The 16,564-nt window shown below is 40.1% G+C and overlaps 1 pseudogene; it reads left to right on the top strand.

Annotated features, from left to right (window-relative positions):
- The first annotated feature begins 10,586 nt into the window (after positions 1-10,586).
- LOC143732747 (N-acetyllactosaminide beta-1,3-N-acetylglucosaminyltransferase 3 pseudogene) lies at positions 10,587-11,742 on the top strand (annotated as a pseudogene).
- The last annotated feature ends 4,822 nt before the right edge of the window (positions 11,743-16,564 follow it).

Here is a 16,564-nt window from a genome sequence, read left to right on the forward strand (position 1 = left end):
CACTGGGTAGTTGAGGTTATCACCCACGCTTACACATCTAACAAATATCCAGTGCCTTTGGGGGTGAGATGTCATTCAATAAGAGGCATATCAACGTTTTGGGCTGCATTAAAAGGGGTCCTTCTAAGTGACATCTGTGCAGCAGCTACGTGGTCATCAACAAATACCTTTGCCAGATACTACAGGGTAAATGTGGCTGCTTCTGGTAATATTGGAACAGCTGTCCTATCCGGACCCTCAACTTCCTCTTAAGGGTGAGTAGGACCTCCTCGTGACCTTGTTGTTATAAGTCATCCAGTGTGAAGCACTGCCTCTGGCGGTCAGGAAGAACGAAATAGAACGTGAGTTACGTATGTAACTGCGGTTCTATGAGTTCTGGATGACCGCCACAGTTTTCTGTCACTCGGAGTCAGGCGAGAAGATTCCGTAGGAACAGTCTGCAGGAAGTCACGGGGTTTAACTAGGGGAGCGCCCCGAGTCATCCTGGTCACGAGGGACATTGTTTGTATTAGACTCGACCTATGCATTCCAACGAGAGATAGTATCCAGTGTGAAGCACTGCCTCTGGCGGTCATCCAGAACTCATAGAACCGCAGTTACATACGTAACTCTCGTTATGTGTGAATATTCCCAGACTCTTTGACAGTGCGATCTCTATGGGTTATGCAATGTAATTTTATTATAAAAACAAAAAAACACATAGCTTATGTCTGTATTAAATAAAAATTATTGATAAACACTTATTTGGAATGGAATCAAATAAGTAGGCTACTTTGGGTGTCTTGTTCATTATATTTATTTTCATTTAAAAGCAACAGAACTTAAATTACATCCAGTTTATTAGCAACACTGTGTAATTGGATAAAGGATTTTTTAATGAAAAGAACAATTCAAGTAAAGGTTGGTAGTGTTAGTTCAAAGACTGTGGGCTTAGAGAATGGAACCCCACAGGGAAGTGTAATTAGTCCAGTGTTATTTAATATAAGGATTAATGATATCTTTGGTAAAATAGAGAGAGGATTCGGGTTATCTTTATTTGCAGATGACGGGGACATTTGGAAAAGGGAGCGTAATGTAGAGTTTGTTTTAAAACAGATTCAAATAGTGTTAATATCGGTAGAGGAATGGGGGAAAACATGGGGCTTCAAAATCTCTGTTTCTAAGACTAAGTATATGGTATTTGGTTTTAAAAGAAAGTTACCTAATCTAGGGCTATATATGTATGGGTCTCCATTGGAGAATGTAAAGGTTTTTAAATTTGTAGGTGTTTGGTTTGAAGAGCGTATGACTTGGGATGTGCATATAGGTAAAATTGTGTTGAAGTGTGAAAAAGTTTTGAATGTAATGAGAAGTCTGGCTGGGTGTGAGTGGAGGGCTAATAGGGAGACGATGCTGCTAATTTTTCAGGCCATGATCAGATCTGCTCTAGATTATGGGTGCTTTGTGTATGGATGTGCTTCCAAAACTGTTCTGGCTAGGTTGGTTGTTGTGCAGGCAATGGCTTTGAGGCTTTGCTGTGGGGCCTTTAGAACTTCCCCAGTCCCTGCCCTACTCATTGAAATGGGAGAAATGCCCTTATGGTTACAGATGCATTAATGCATTAAGTTGAGGATACAGTACTGGGTTAAACTTAGTGGGTGTAATCATACCTTCCCAGGAAGGTGTCTGTTGCAAGAGACTGAGTTTGCTGGAGCTAATAGATACAATACATCTTTTGTCATAGTAAATCAGTGGGCAGGGAAGATGAGCATGGATCAGGGAGGTATTGTAGAGCACAAAAGTTGGTTACCTATACCATATTGGGTGCTGCCTAAAATGAATATTGAGCTTGGTTTTCTTCAGTGAAAAGATAAGTGGGAAGTGGCACCAAACATAGAGGAATATCTTAATTCAATTATTGGGAGCACAATGATTATTTTTACAGATGGATCTAGAGATCCAGTTAGTGGGAGAGCTGGATTTGGGGACTATGTGGAGCAGCTAGGGTTGGAAATTGTTTGGCGTACTTCTAATGAAAGCTCTGTCCTCACTACTGAATTAATGGCAATTTTATGGGCTCTATGGTGGATTGAGGAAGTCAAACCTAGAGAAGTTATTATCTGCTCTGACTCTGCAGGTGCTCTAGAAAATTTAAAAGTAGGAAAATCTAAAGCTCATCCTGACATTGTCAATGACATCTTGAATGTGGTTTTTAGAACTAGGTTTACTTGCAACATCAGTTTTTGCTGGGTTCCCGGTCATGCTGGGGTGAGGGGTAATGAACGGGTGGATAACATTGCAAAGGAGAGCTTAGGAAGAAAAGTAGATGCCCATGTATTATTAGGGAGAGTGTAATTGAAAGAAAGAATTAAAGAGGGCTTAATAAAAGAATGGCAGAGAGGGTGGGAAAAGGAAATTAGGGGTGGACACTACTTTTCTATACAACCTGAAGTTAGGAAAAGATGTTCATGTAACATTTTGTCCCTCAGGGACTCAGTTAAAATGTGCAGATTGAGACTGGGGCACTGTGGGTTAAATCAATCTTTTTGCATTGTAGGGAAGCATGTTTCTGGCTTGTGTGAATGTGGGAGTCTTGAGACAGTAGGGCATGTTTTCCTGGAATGCAAAAAGTATAGGGCAGAAAGAAATGTACTCTTTATTAAGGCGAGACACGGCAGGCAAAAACATCGATTTTTTATGCAGTGGTCAGTTTTGAGATTTTGGGCTAGTTTACTTCTTCAATGTGTGTTCTTTCAAACTGCTATAAAGAAAACATTGAAAATATACATTAAGATGTTTATTTTATTACATTTTGTTTACTTGCGCCAGTAAGTTTCTCCCGAATTCACCAAGAAGTTAGCATTCTAACGCGACATGCAGCGCTCCGTCTGTTTACTGAAGTCTGTCATGACCGGTATCGTTGGAAAGCTCTGGGTCTCATGCACAACGCTGTGTAACCCATATATGGGCATTTCCTTTCTATCAGTAACCAATCATGAATGTCCAAAGGGGGATTTAAAGCTAATGACGAAATCTCATTGGCTACTGCTGGTTTCTGCTAACGTGATTCGCTCAGACGCATCACGTGGTGTACTCTGACACTTCCGTGTTTAGCTTGCCGCGAGACTTTCGAAAATGCCGCTAACACCGCAAATCTCAAGGAAAAAAAAACGGCAATTGCGCTTTGCAAGATGTGGAAAGGGAAAGCAATCAGATGGGTTAGGTGAAAAAACACCAGGAAGCAGCACATCTGCCCGTAAGCTGACGTTGGGAAACCGGGGTGGGTTTAATGACAGTGCCGCTGACTGTGGGACACAGCAGTGGCTGATTATGCATGTCGCACGTCTGAACGAATTAATAAATGATCTCTTGTGCCCTAATTGTGCTGCATCAAGTCTATTTATTAACATTGATCCAGTGAACCATGGATTTTGTAGCAGTTTGCTTCTAGAGTGCAGTAATTGCAAAGGGGAGAATGTGTATAGGCGAAGCATCTACACATCCACACGGCTGCAAAGCGAAACGAGAGGTGATGTCGCTTTTGACGTGAACGTCCGCATGGTGCTTTTAGCCCATGAATTAGGGATGGGATATGCAGCAATGAGGAAGGTCAGCAAGGTGTTGGGGATCCCTTCCCTTCACCTGAAAACATACCAGAGGCATGACAAGAGAGTCACAGGTAGGCTTTCGAAATAGGGATAGGACAGGGATGTTGATTTTGGAGGTCTAATGACCTGTTACATTTATCATAGTGTTGTTGTAACAGTGAACATATTTTATTGGATGGAACACACACACACACACACACACACACACACACACACACGCACGCACGCACACGCATACATACACATACACATTAACAGTAGGCTGCATCACATACACGCACAATTATGAATCTGTTATAATAGTATAACATAGGATGGCCTTATTCTTTAGTCATTTACTGTTTGCTTGTCCAATTGGCTGCTATGACTGCATGGTCTACTCCCTGGTCCTTTCAAAAAAAAATTTGCCACTCAAATGTACTGTTTCAATAAACTCAACAAAAAAGGAACAGTTCTTGACACAACATGCATTTTAATCTTAGTGGCGGAAATTGAGAGAGGACTGGAGTCACTGCACAAGACTAGGGAGCAGATCAGACAGGCCTATGCAGACGTTGATCCAGAGTTGGCAGAGTTGCTGAGGGAGGATGCTGATGCTGTAATTAACATTGGTGTCTCTTTTGATGGCACCTGGCAAAAAAGAGGCTTCACTTCCCATTATGGCATTGGTGTTTGTATCGACATTCTTACAGGACTTGTCATTGACTTTGAGGTCTTATCCTCTTACTGTCATGCTTGTGTCCTAAAGCAAAGTGCCAAGAATGAAGGGAAGATCACTGTGGAGGAATTTGACAGCTGGAGGGAGACGCACACTGACTGTGCAAAGAATTTCACAGGGTCTAGTAAGGCAATGGAGCAAGAGGCAGCAAAGAGGATGTGGGCTAGATCAGTCAGTCGCCACCAGCTGCGGTACACTGAGATGCTCTCAGATGGGGATAGCTCTGCTTTTAAGGAAGTACTGTCACTAAACCCATACCCTGGGCATGAGATTGTAAAGCTGGAATGTATAAACCATGCTCACAAGCGAATGGGCACAGCGCTCAGAAAATTTAGTGGCGAACGCAAATTGGGAGGCAAGGGTTTGGGGAAACTGACTGCAAAGAAATGCAAAACACTGCAAAATTATTACAGGGGGGCAATTTTGAATAACCAGGGGTCACTGGAAACAATGAAAGCAGAGATATGGGCAGGCCTTCTCCACTGCATGTCAACAAATGAAACACCATTACATACTAGGTGCAATCCATCTTGGTGTTGGTATCGGAGGGCAGAAGACAAAAATGAGACCCCCGAAAGCCACACACGACATACTGCAAACTACCTATCCCACGAGGTGGGCCAGAAACTTCTCCCCATTTATCACCGCATGTCAAGTGATAGCTTGCTGCAAAGAATGCAGCATGGTGGCACACAAAATGCAAATGAGTGCCTCAATTCTGTGATATGGGCCCGCTGCCCAAAAACAGTTTTTGTAGGCAAGAACAGGGTCGAGGCAGCGGCAAGCATGGCCATCTCCACTTTTAATGAGGGTGCCTCAGCTATGCTTAATGTGATGGCAAACTTATGGCTGGAGAGCACACTTATTACAGTGAACACCATCAAGCAGGCAGACCTGCTCAGGGTGTCCAAAGCAAACGCCATTCAGTCCGCAAGTGCAAAACGCAAACGAAAACTTGTGAGCACAGACAAGAAAGTGAAAAGGCACCAGCAAGAGATGTCAGAGGGACCTACATATGGTGCTGGAATGGATCATTAGACTTTAGAAAGCTGTGACAGCTACTGTTGGTATTGTTCTGTGTCCATAACTGTCCAGCGTGGGTTTTGTCGGCAACTTTGTGCATGATACACCAATGTTAATTAATTGAGTTACTGCCGTTGTAGGCCTTATATGCATGCCATGTTATTAAATAATCAGTTTTCATGAGCTTGAAATATTATATATTATTATTACTAAGGGCCTGAGCATTTATTCTGTTTTTGAAAAATGTTTTCCAATAGAAATGTATTAAATTCCCCTATTTAAATCTTTAAATGCCGTTTTCTCAAAATGAGTTTTTTGTCATTCTCCAGTAGAAACTTCTCAGCCTGTGTAGCACCTATGTACACCAAACTTTCCAGTTATACACTTAGCAGTATTCTGGAGATATTTTCAGAGGGATTTGTTAATAAATCATTCCTGGCCTGATTTATGTGACATTTTAATAAAAAAAATAAGGCGAAAATCGATTTTTTAAGGCTATGAACAGTATATTTTGATTTCCTATGTAATGAAAGTATATATCCTGAAATCCCTCTGAAATTTTGTTTTCATCTTGTGTGTAAACAAAATGAAAAAAGAATTTTGCACCTGGCTTTATCATATGTTCAGATCTATCTACCGAAAATATATGCAAAATCGCGCATATTTAATGAGATAATGCCTAATTTGCATAATCAAACATAAAATTTTTTAAAACTTGTAATACATTTTTTTTATATACTTATGCAAGTAATCAACTGAGGAGGTTTCATGGTGATATCTATTATTTAAAAATTTTACCCTATTCACCTGTAGTGTCTCGCCTTAAACTGTCAGGACTTGGAGTTAAGGCTTTTTTTGTTTTATCTTTGTTTGGACACTGACAGGCATAAACTGATCTCCAAGGCAGTTCTTCAATTCTTGCATGACACAGGACTGTATGTAAGAATTTAGTTCAAACTTTGACCTGTGGAGGGCAGTAATACACTCAGCAGCGTATACACAGCCGTAATCTTACAAGAAGAAGAAGAAGAAGCCACACTGTGCACAACCGTGAATCCCGTGAATCCCGCAATATCCATCATTGATCTCGCAGGTGTCAGATCCACTGCGAGAAGCAAGAACTGTCCGGCTTGCCTGCGCTTTTTTCACTCCTCCTCTCACTGCAGCCGCCTACTCTCGACTACATTTCAGGCGAGGCAAGGCGCATCTCAAACAAGCCTAATGCATTATCCCTCATGAACAATTATAACGTCTGATGTTTGCATATGTGTACCATTACGACATCCTTCATGAATAAACATGACTTCTGATGTTTGTATATGTATATACCAATCAGAGACATACGTACCATTGCGTCACATATGCAAATATAGTCTCCAATAAAGCAATTTCATTGGCTACTGTGCTTTTTGACGCGTTAACGCGAACAAACAGTGCGTGTTGACGCGGCCAAGTTTCACGCGTTTCGCTTAAAGACTATTGGCCCCGATCGCGTTCCATAAAAAACTCTCGCGAGCGCAAGGCGGACGTGTCGGATTCTGCAGTCGCGCGCAGTTGCTCTTCACCCAGGACACAGCGATCCCATTGATTTCAATGGAGAAGACTAAAGCCCGATTATTGCACCTCCTGCATGATGGCTGAGCGACTGCGCAGGCTCAAACTGAGCGTGACGACAGTCTGACGGTTTTAAATCTTCTAGTAGCTGTGCCAAGACAAATCTGAATCACCTAATTCCTCAAAAATGTTGTTGAAATATTTTGTCCCGTTGCTTTTATGGACTCTATCTATGGGCTTCTCCCTTGACTTTATGCCTCTATGTCCCCCTATTGCCTCATAGACAGTAAAAGATTGCCTGCGAGCTTCTCCTCCTGTCTATACGGTAATGTCTCTATTGTGCGACAGAAAGTCACGTGGTTATGACGAAATCGCTGGCCTATTTTTACAAAAACGACTTCTACGGGGTCATAACGTAAGATACAAAGTAATGGAGCCTTTTATACATTTTCGTGTTTCTTAAGAAATAAATGATGGACAAATGAAGTCTTTTGACGCCTCAGATGTAAAGTAATTCACTGTCAGAGTGACGCCAAAATGAATGGGAGTCAATGGAATGCTAACAGCAGGTGAAGTGGGCAGAGCCCAGAGGAGATAGAGGGGACGAACCGAGGGCGGGGCTGAGCAGGAGGGCGTGCACCTGAGACCCGCACAGAGAGATTAATTGACAGCTGCTGCCAGACTCTCAAATGGAGAGTGATTGAAGTGAAGCAAGTAACTTTGCAACAGAGCTGTCATTTTGAGTCGAGGATGTTGAATGTGGACACAGGGCCAGAGAGCCATATCAATTCGAGCCGCTGGCTCAAACTGAGGTCTTAACTCGCGCATCGCAATCGGCATCCGATGAGTTTTATCAAGTTGATGTCAATAGCGTGCGCTCTATGTAGGCATATTCATGTTTAGCCGCTAGTGAAAAAATCCAGCAAAATGAAAAACGCAGCCTGCGCGTTTGTGGACCCCAGAGGATAAACTTTAGCCTAACCATAAATTGTGATAATATGATCACTCACCTCAAGACGCCGCTGCAAAGTAGAGTTTAGGGGTGTAGTCTAATATGTAGCCATTGTTCATTGCCGAAGTATTTTTTGGCACACAGTACCGCGACAAATCAATCACTCCTTTAGACTGCCTGCACATTCATTCAGTGAGCTCGCGGCTGCTGCAACTTGCGCTCTCTTCACGACACAACCTCCACAGACAATTTTTAATGTTTTATCAGACAATAACTAGGCCTACTCAAGATTTTGTTTAGAATAATTTTCGAGGACAATCAGGGCAGGATTCGGGATTCGGTACAACAGCTTAGATTTCGGGACGGTCGAAACTGGTTTTGACGAAACAAGATGGTTTTTATACTGCCAAGGGCGTGGTAGCTCGTACCAAGGGCGTGGTGAGCTTGAACCTGCTTAAGTCACCACCCACCCCTTACGTCACGAACCACCCCAAACATCCAATAGGAAAATTCAACTGCAGTAGCCACCGTTCAACCTGAAGAGGGCAGCACTCAGACGTTTTTACACCATATATTGTAGAATTAAAACACGTTATACCCAAATGTCAAAAAAGTTACTTGAATCAATGAACAGCACTAATAAAGGCCCATTCTCACAGATCATTAACAAAAAAAAGTTGGTTTAGGGTTTAGTTACCCTTTAAAGAGATTGCAGGAGTAGAAGTAAATAAGATAACACTAAGACAACTAATAAGATAACTATCTAGATAATAAGTAAATATAACTCACAAGCCTGGAGAAGCAAAAGAAAATTGAGAAAAGGCCGTACAGAGATAAACTCGATAAAGATGCCTGGGACCTATATTTGGAGAAATTGTCATCCATTCTGAACATAGATCCATATGAGCTGACTGCAGTAAGTTGGAGTGCTGACCCCACATTGCTACCTCCATACTCATACTTAGACATTGTCAATTATCTTGTTTATGGTATAAGCGCATATAGGAGTGAACAATTTAAAAACTATAAATCTATGGAAGCCCACAGACATTTCAGCAATGGCTGGGTAACGTACAGGATTTATTTATATTCCAACCGAAGGACTGCGACAACACTAGTAACAGCAAAGGTATGTTTGCTGTAATGATGATGATGATAATGTCATGTTAACTGTATATCATCAGTGCCTGATAAAGGATGGTTTGTTTATTTTGAACGTGTCAAATAAATTTGAATAGGCTACTACCCTCTTTTCATGCATTTTTTTCTTTATTGTATTAATTACACAAACCAATACCTTACACAGTAAAACTGAAACATTTTTCCAATAAAATAATTCATCATCATGAAACAAATTGTCTGACATATTACTCAACTGCAGCCAAAGTTGTTGTCTACAGATCTTGCACTTGAAATGGTGAAAAAAGCTAAAAAAAAACCTTTCCCCTTTTAGTTTGTGACCCTTTCTGTCGTGAGACTTACTATTGCAGCCTATCACACAACAAGAACGTACCATTTTATCACATTTATGAACAACACAATTCTCCCAACAGAACACACCAGCATTGATACCTTACAAATGGCGGCTACGCTCATAATTTCACGAGTGTGACGTCACCTGACAATGACCGATACTGTTTATGCATCTGTAAATCAAGCCAGTGACTGACTAAACAATCAACTTCACATTGTTTCTCTTAGTAAGTTGAAAATAATCGTATTTAAACTGTGATTAAAATATATACAGAAAGCGATCAAGAACGATCCTTTTTCATTCGCCCAAGCAGTCAATCAAACAACGTGAGTTTATCTGGAGACTAGCCAAAACTCGTTATGAAATTAATGACGCTTTTGCACTGCACAACAAAGCTCTTACTTTATTTACATTGTGTTTGCATTGTTATTTGGTGAAAGCATTCGTGAGAGTGCAGAAATTGTGTTGCAATGATAAGATCTTTTTATTTACGCGATCAACAGACTGTCTGTCATTTGATCAATTCTCATCACTGCAACCATTCATGTGATGGGAAAATATCTAAATATAATGCTTTAAATACTTAAATACTCACAATTTGTTAATCTCGATAGCTGTAATGGTAAAAACATAGTAAAATTATGCTAGCTATTTCATATGCAAACATGTAAGCCAATCACAGCAGTGGATGTTTACACTGAAGTCTCACTGCAGACATGTCCCTTCAAACAGAGCGTTCAAATCAGAGACTAAAATCAGGCTAGGAAAAATGCATTTATTGCTAAATTACGAAAATCTTTGATGTACAAATAATACTGACATTATAAGGGCATCCTAGGAGACATTATAAAATGATAAAATAATTCAGTTCATGACCCCTTTAAGGACATTAATGTGTCTCACAGTGTATCCATTTTCAAACAAAAATGGAAATTCTGATAATCCTCATGTTGATTTTTTAAAACCTGTATGACTTCTGCAGATCACAAAAGAAGTTTCTCGGACAGCATAAAATTAGGATTTTGGGACGGGGTCTGAAATAAAGGTGTGTTTATATATATATATATATATATATATATATATATATATATATATATATATATATATATATATATATATATAATGTATATGTATGTATATATATATATGTATATATGTATGTATATGTGTATATATATATATATATATATATACACACATGAAAATCCTTATTGAGAGAAATTTTGTGTTCATACTTTGAATTGTGTCTCTGTTCTTAAACAGGTGCGAATGAAAGAGGAGAATGAAATACATGCTGACTATAGCGTTAAGTCTCACAGGTGCTGTGTGCCTCTTCATTATCATGAACAAAAATGACATTGAAGACGACGTGACATCAAATTGCAAAGACACCTATGAGATGCTTCGTCATCAAATACATTTGCCTAGATCTGAAACTCCCCAGCCGTTGTCTTCACATTGTCAGCAGAATATGTCGGCTTATAATGTGGCTGGATTTTCTACTCTGCCAGGTCATATCCAAGATTTCCTGCTTTACCGACACTGTAGGAATTTTCCCATGCTGCTCGACCTGCCTAATAAGTGTGGCGGACCCCTGAACTCTGCAGATGTCTTCCTTCTGCTGGTCATCAAGAGTTCTCCAGAAAACTACGAGCGGCGAGAAGTCCTGCGGAAAACATGGGCTAAGGAACGACTGCACAAAAGTGTGTGGATCCGTAGAGTCTTCATAATCGGAACAACTAAAACTGGCTTCGAGAAGCGCAGGATGAATAAGCTATTGAAGCTGGAGAACAATGAGAACAAGGACATTTTACAGTGGGACTTCAATGATTCATTCTTTAACCTCACACTGAAGCAGATCCTTTTCTTAGAGTGGATGGAAAGATGGTGCCCACAGGCTAGATTTCTCTTAAACGGGGACGATGACGTCTTTGCCAATACGTTTAACATGATTGAGTATCTTCAAGGTCAAGAGGACAATGATGGAAGTAAACATCTCTTTACCGGGCACCTCCTCCTGAACGAAAAGCCTGCTAGATACTCTTCAAGTAAATACTTTGTCCCGGTGCAGGTTCAGGAGTCTGAGATATATCCTCCTTACTGTGGTGGAGGAGGCTTTCTACTCTCAGGCTTCACGGCCAGAACAATCTACAACATGTCTCACTCTATAATTATTATGCCCATTGATGATGTTTACATGGGAATGTGTTTGGAAAAGGCTGGCCTCAAACCTACATCCCACTTTGGTGTAAGAACCCTTGGTCTGCTCATCCCAGCTGGGAATGTTGACAAATTTCACCCTTGCTATTACAGAGAAATCCTTTTAGTCCACAGATTTCTGCCGCACATGATTTTTGTGATGTGGGATGAAATACAAAACCCATATTTGCAATGTGGAAAGACAAATTCATCTCTTCTGGTAAGCCCATAAACAAAATAAAAGAGTGTATGATTAAATTTTTAAGGGAAATATAATTGCTTGGTGGAAGCGATATGATTAAAATAGTTTTTAATTACTGAAATTATGACTCAAGTGCCACAGTGTAGTTTTGTAAAATTATTGCCTTTTGAAATTGATGTGGTGTATTGCACTAACTGAAATGAAAATAGTGGTTGATTCCTTTCTTAACAATTGTAGTTGTAGTCTTCATGCTTGTTTTTAAATAATCAGAGAGTGCTTCTCAAGGCTTCTCTATGGAGATAGAAATATCTATATCTTGCCCTTTTAAATCTAATTTGATCAGTAGAGTATATTAAGTGTAATATGATTAACTGGCATTCACATGCACACAAAGCATTAAATGATTGCTGCAAAGACAAATTAAGCCTTTTACATTTCTGAGTGTGAGTAGTGTTACAATTCACCTTGTGTCAAAATGATGTATGATCCTATGATTGATGGTGACATCTTGCCCTTTTTTGCCCCGACCCCCGGACCACCTAAGTCGTGCCCTAGCGATGACCTTGACCCCTCTATGCCAGTGTCACCTTTGACCTTGGTTATCCTCCGGGTATAAAAATAATGTATGACTATTGACCATTGGAATGTCTATGACCTCGTGAGTATAATATGTTCATTGATTAATTTTTGAATTTTGACGTTATAATGGTGGTCATGAGGGTTATTTTTGAGCTCTGACATCAGGTTGGGTCTGTGTGCCACATGCAGGCATCAGCTCCCTCCCACCCTGCTGGGGACAGTGGAAGTGAGAAAAAGAGGTTTTCTAATAATGAAATTAAGGAAAAATTTAACAGAACATATCATGAGGATGAATAACAAACGCATACACACACACACACACACACACACACACACACACACACACACACACACACACACACACACACACACACACACACACACACACAATAAAACAGCTTACATTTTCAGCGAGATAAAGAGCTAGATCCTTACGCGACATTGGAAATGCATTGAATGATATGGTTTACAAAAATACAATAAGTTTAAAGTTGTAATACAAAAGATCCTGAAGCGATCCTGACCCAGACAGCAACATAGTGTTGGGCCAGATCTGGCCCACATCTGGGCTGTGTGGATTCCAGGTGTACCAGATGTGGGCCGGATCTGGAACGACACAATGTTGCTGTCTGGGGAGTGTTTCCTGAAGCGCCTCTCACACCAGCATTTGACAGTCTGTGAGTCAGAGGGGAGGGGGGTGTGTTCAGTGATCAGGATGTAACATTGTGAATATTTGTTTTTTTTAAGACTTTAAATTAAAGTATAATTTTTATTTATCAGGGGTATAATAATTCGAAAAGTGTCAAGTCATCTCACCCATCTGACATGTTCAATAATTCCTTAAGTTTTTTCTGTAAGAAAAATCACCACATATCTTCAGAGAGAGAGAGAGAGCAACAATGAAGAGATTTATAATCTGTGATGCCTCAGGTTGTCCCCATTGACGGGATGCTTAGAAGGTCCTTCTGATCGCCACCACATCTTCAGAGAAAGAAGTTCCTTGACAATCATTAATGATAGCTTCAGGATAGAGGGTGACAGACCAGGGGTGCTTCTCAATATCCCTCCTCGTCTCCTCGCTCCTCTGTCCTCCATCCTATGACCCGGAAACCAATCAAGCACAGCCATCTTGAAGGACATCTCAATTCTCTAATTTCCCCGTGAGGAGTCGAGGATCGAGGAGTGAGGAGGCTTTTAGAGGAGTCATGAGCGAGGATACACAGCTGTATCCTATGCGGAAGTGTTTTATTGACTAAACGTGACGCACGTATACAATCTCCTCCCCCTTCACATCGGTGACAATAATTTGAATTTGTACTTTACCCTTGCTGTTTTTATAAACCCATCTCACATATTTCAACAGGGTATCTTGCTTTATTATTATTCATTATGAATTTCTTAAATAAACAAACTTCAACAACATAAGGGCAGATCCTTTGAGCGCTGCTGATGACGCTATGAAGTGAAGCTCGAGTGATCAAGTATTCCAATGTATAAAAAAGCTTTCATTCGATTCCTCCGTCCTCATTTTCTTTCCTCGCAGCCTTCCCGAGCATCCTACCGGGGGAGGAGCTGAGGCGCTAGGAAAGGAAGCGAGGAAAGGAAACGAGGATGCACAAATAAGAAATGAGAAGCACCCCAGATGAGACTCAGTGCATCATGTCACATGTTAGTCTGCTAACGACTTTCCAGAGCGAAAGTTTTGTTCGTACTAAATTTATTTCAAAGCTTAATCGTAAAAGTTTAAATATGATCTTTTAAATGAAAAGATTGTTTAAATTAAATCTTGAAAGTTTTAATACATTTGTATATTCTATTTATCTTTTAGAAGATTGCTGTAATGATTTTGTTTAACGGTGACCTAAAGTATAATTTTTTAGTAAACAGCGTCTGTTGAAAAACTTTAGATTGTTGAAATTTTTAAAGAAAACTACTTAATCGTTTTAAATCTCATTTATACGAAAATATTCAATCAGCATTTTTGTCCATTTACATGAAACATGTTGTCAAAGTTTGTAACATTGTTTCTTTTTAAAGAAATCTGTTTGTATAAAACAAAAACTAGAAATATGTTTTAAAGATTCCAAATGTGAAGACATCTGTGTGTTTGAAGCAGCACAGATGCAACTCTCACACCACGACTCAACAATGCTCTTATTTAGTTTAAGTTGTATCTTTAAGATAATCACACACACAATGCTTGAAATGTATATTATTAAATTAAAAATGCCACGAAACAAAGACAAGAAAACATCTTTCTATAAATGACCCTCAAAATCTGTGCATACAACAAAACACAGTGCGTCCGTGTACAATGATTTATCGTAATGATATTACGTTTTAATTTTAACTCAAGACAATTTAATAAACGCTTCATGGGCTGAACTTTAACATCTTAATATTTGGTAAAAGTTAATTTAAAGCCTACTGAATACGGTGTTTAAATAAGGGTAATGATACAGTAATTAAAATGCAGAAAACATTCCGCAAATCGTTACAAGGATCTACTAGGATCTCTGAAATATTTAATCTTTACAAATCATGTAGTATTTTTTAAAATCCCGGAAAACAAAGAATGAAGATGGTAGAATGGTAGTGGTATTGATGATCTCTGTTAAGTGCATGTGTACCATCTGTGTTCTCAATACAGAAATGTTTCTTTTCAGTGGCACTGAGGACTCCGGGGTCTTTGGCACAGTGTGAGCACTTGATTTCCAAAATACCATTGCCTCAGCAGGAGCAGGACAGCAAGGCATCTGGAGATGCTCCAAGGTAGGGACAGGAGGTATCAATGGGGAGACCGGCATCACAAACAATTAGGTCCTGCATTAGGTTATGCAGCGTAAGCCTCATACGTCTCTCTGGCTTTTTGTTGATGTTCACATCCCCATCTGAAAATTAGAAAAATAATTGTGGCAATATGCGATCAAGAGTTTACTACAATGCCAGTTATGGCACTAAACCGACTACGCCACCCCGGAAATTGGCCGGAGACCCACAGATAAATTGTAAAGACACACAGATTCATAGTGGCTGAGTCAGGTATCAGACAAGGATCTTCACAGATTTTATTCCTCAATACATACAATAAAATACAAAACTGGTATATTTTAATGTACAAACATTAAAAGGAACGCTTCAATCATGGAGCATGTTACACAGACACACAAATGATCACTTCAGAATTGGGGGATTCATCTTGCCTGTCCAATAAACACAGCAACCACTCGTGCTCTCACCACACAACACCAAATCACCCGCTGTGATAACCGAACCACCAACACACACAGGACTCTGGCTAATACTGGAACCCCAATTCTGAATGGAAGAGAAACCGATATGAGATACAAACAAACACACAAATACACATTTCACGTAATGGTCTGTCAATTAAACACTTATCACATGCTGCCAGAAGGAATCAGTCTATCACATTCGTTCACTGGCTGACTCTGTTTAACTCTGTCAGCCCAGCGTGGTCCTATAAAAATGTAATCTCAGACTACAAAACAACAAAATGCTGAAAACACATTTACAAACAACATCCACAGTGACATAATATTCATAATAAAACAATAGTAATGACAAAACCAGTAGCTTCTCGCCACTGTACTCAAGTCTTAATGTCAATTCTATTAAAGACTAAATTTAGATGCGTCACCAAAGGCTGTGAACGCGCTATCGATCCGGTCGTCAAGGAGACCCTCGTTCGCTAAAACCAAAGAGTATAGACAATTTGCCTTTCCCCCACAATGCATTGCATTACGTCACCTTGGGGAGAGAATTTACCAAAGCCCGCCTTGAGAGCATTGAGAGTGACTAGAGAGACGAGTAGTAGACGAGAGTATTCAGATAGCGCAGATTATAGATAAATACATAGATATAGATAGACTAGATATAGATAGATAGACAGATATATAGATAGATAGGTTAGTATATGCGACAACTGCACATCCAATGGCCCGGGCGCCTCTGACGTGCGACCAACTCTACGTTGTCAATCTACCTACTATATATTTCTATCTATTTATTTATCTAGCTGTTAGCTATCTATGCTAACGTTATGCTATCTGGCTGTCTACCTAGCTCTCTCTATACCGCCCACACAAGCACCTGCCAAACACAGCGACAGACACGCGGCGGCTACGTTTGCAACAACATTTTCACCGGAGGAAGAGATAAACGTTTACAAACGCCCACATATCTAGCATGATGCCTTCTATTTCTAGATGAAAAAGACAAAGTTTACCAGTACTACGACACTATGACAAAGGTT

The sequence above is a fragment of the Siphateles boraxobius genome, unplaced genomic scaffold, assembly GCF_051911475.1.
Source record: "Siphateles boraxobius isolate OS27281-9 unplaced genomic scaffold, OSU_SipBor_1 9, whole genome shotgun sequence".
NCBI classification, from domain to species: Eukaryota; Metazoa; Chordata; class Actinopteri; order Cypriniformes; family Leuciscidae; genus Siphateles; species Siphateles boraxobius.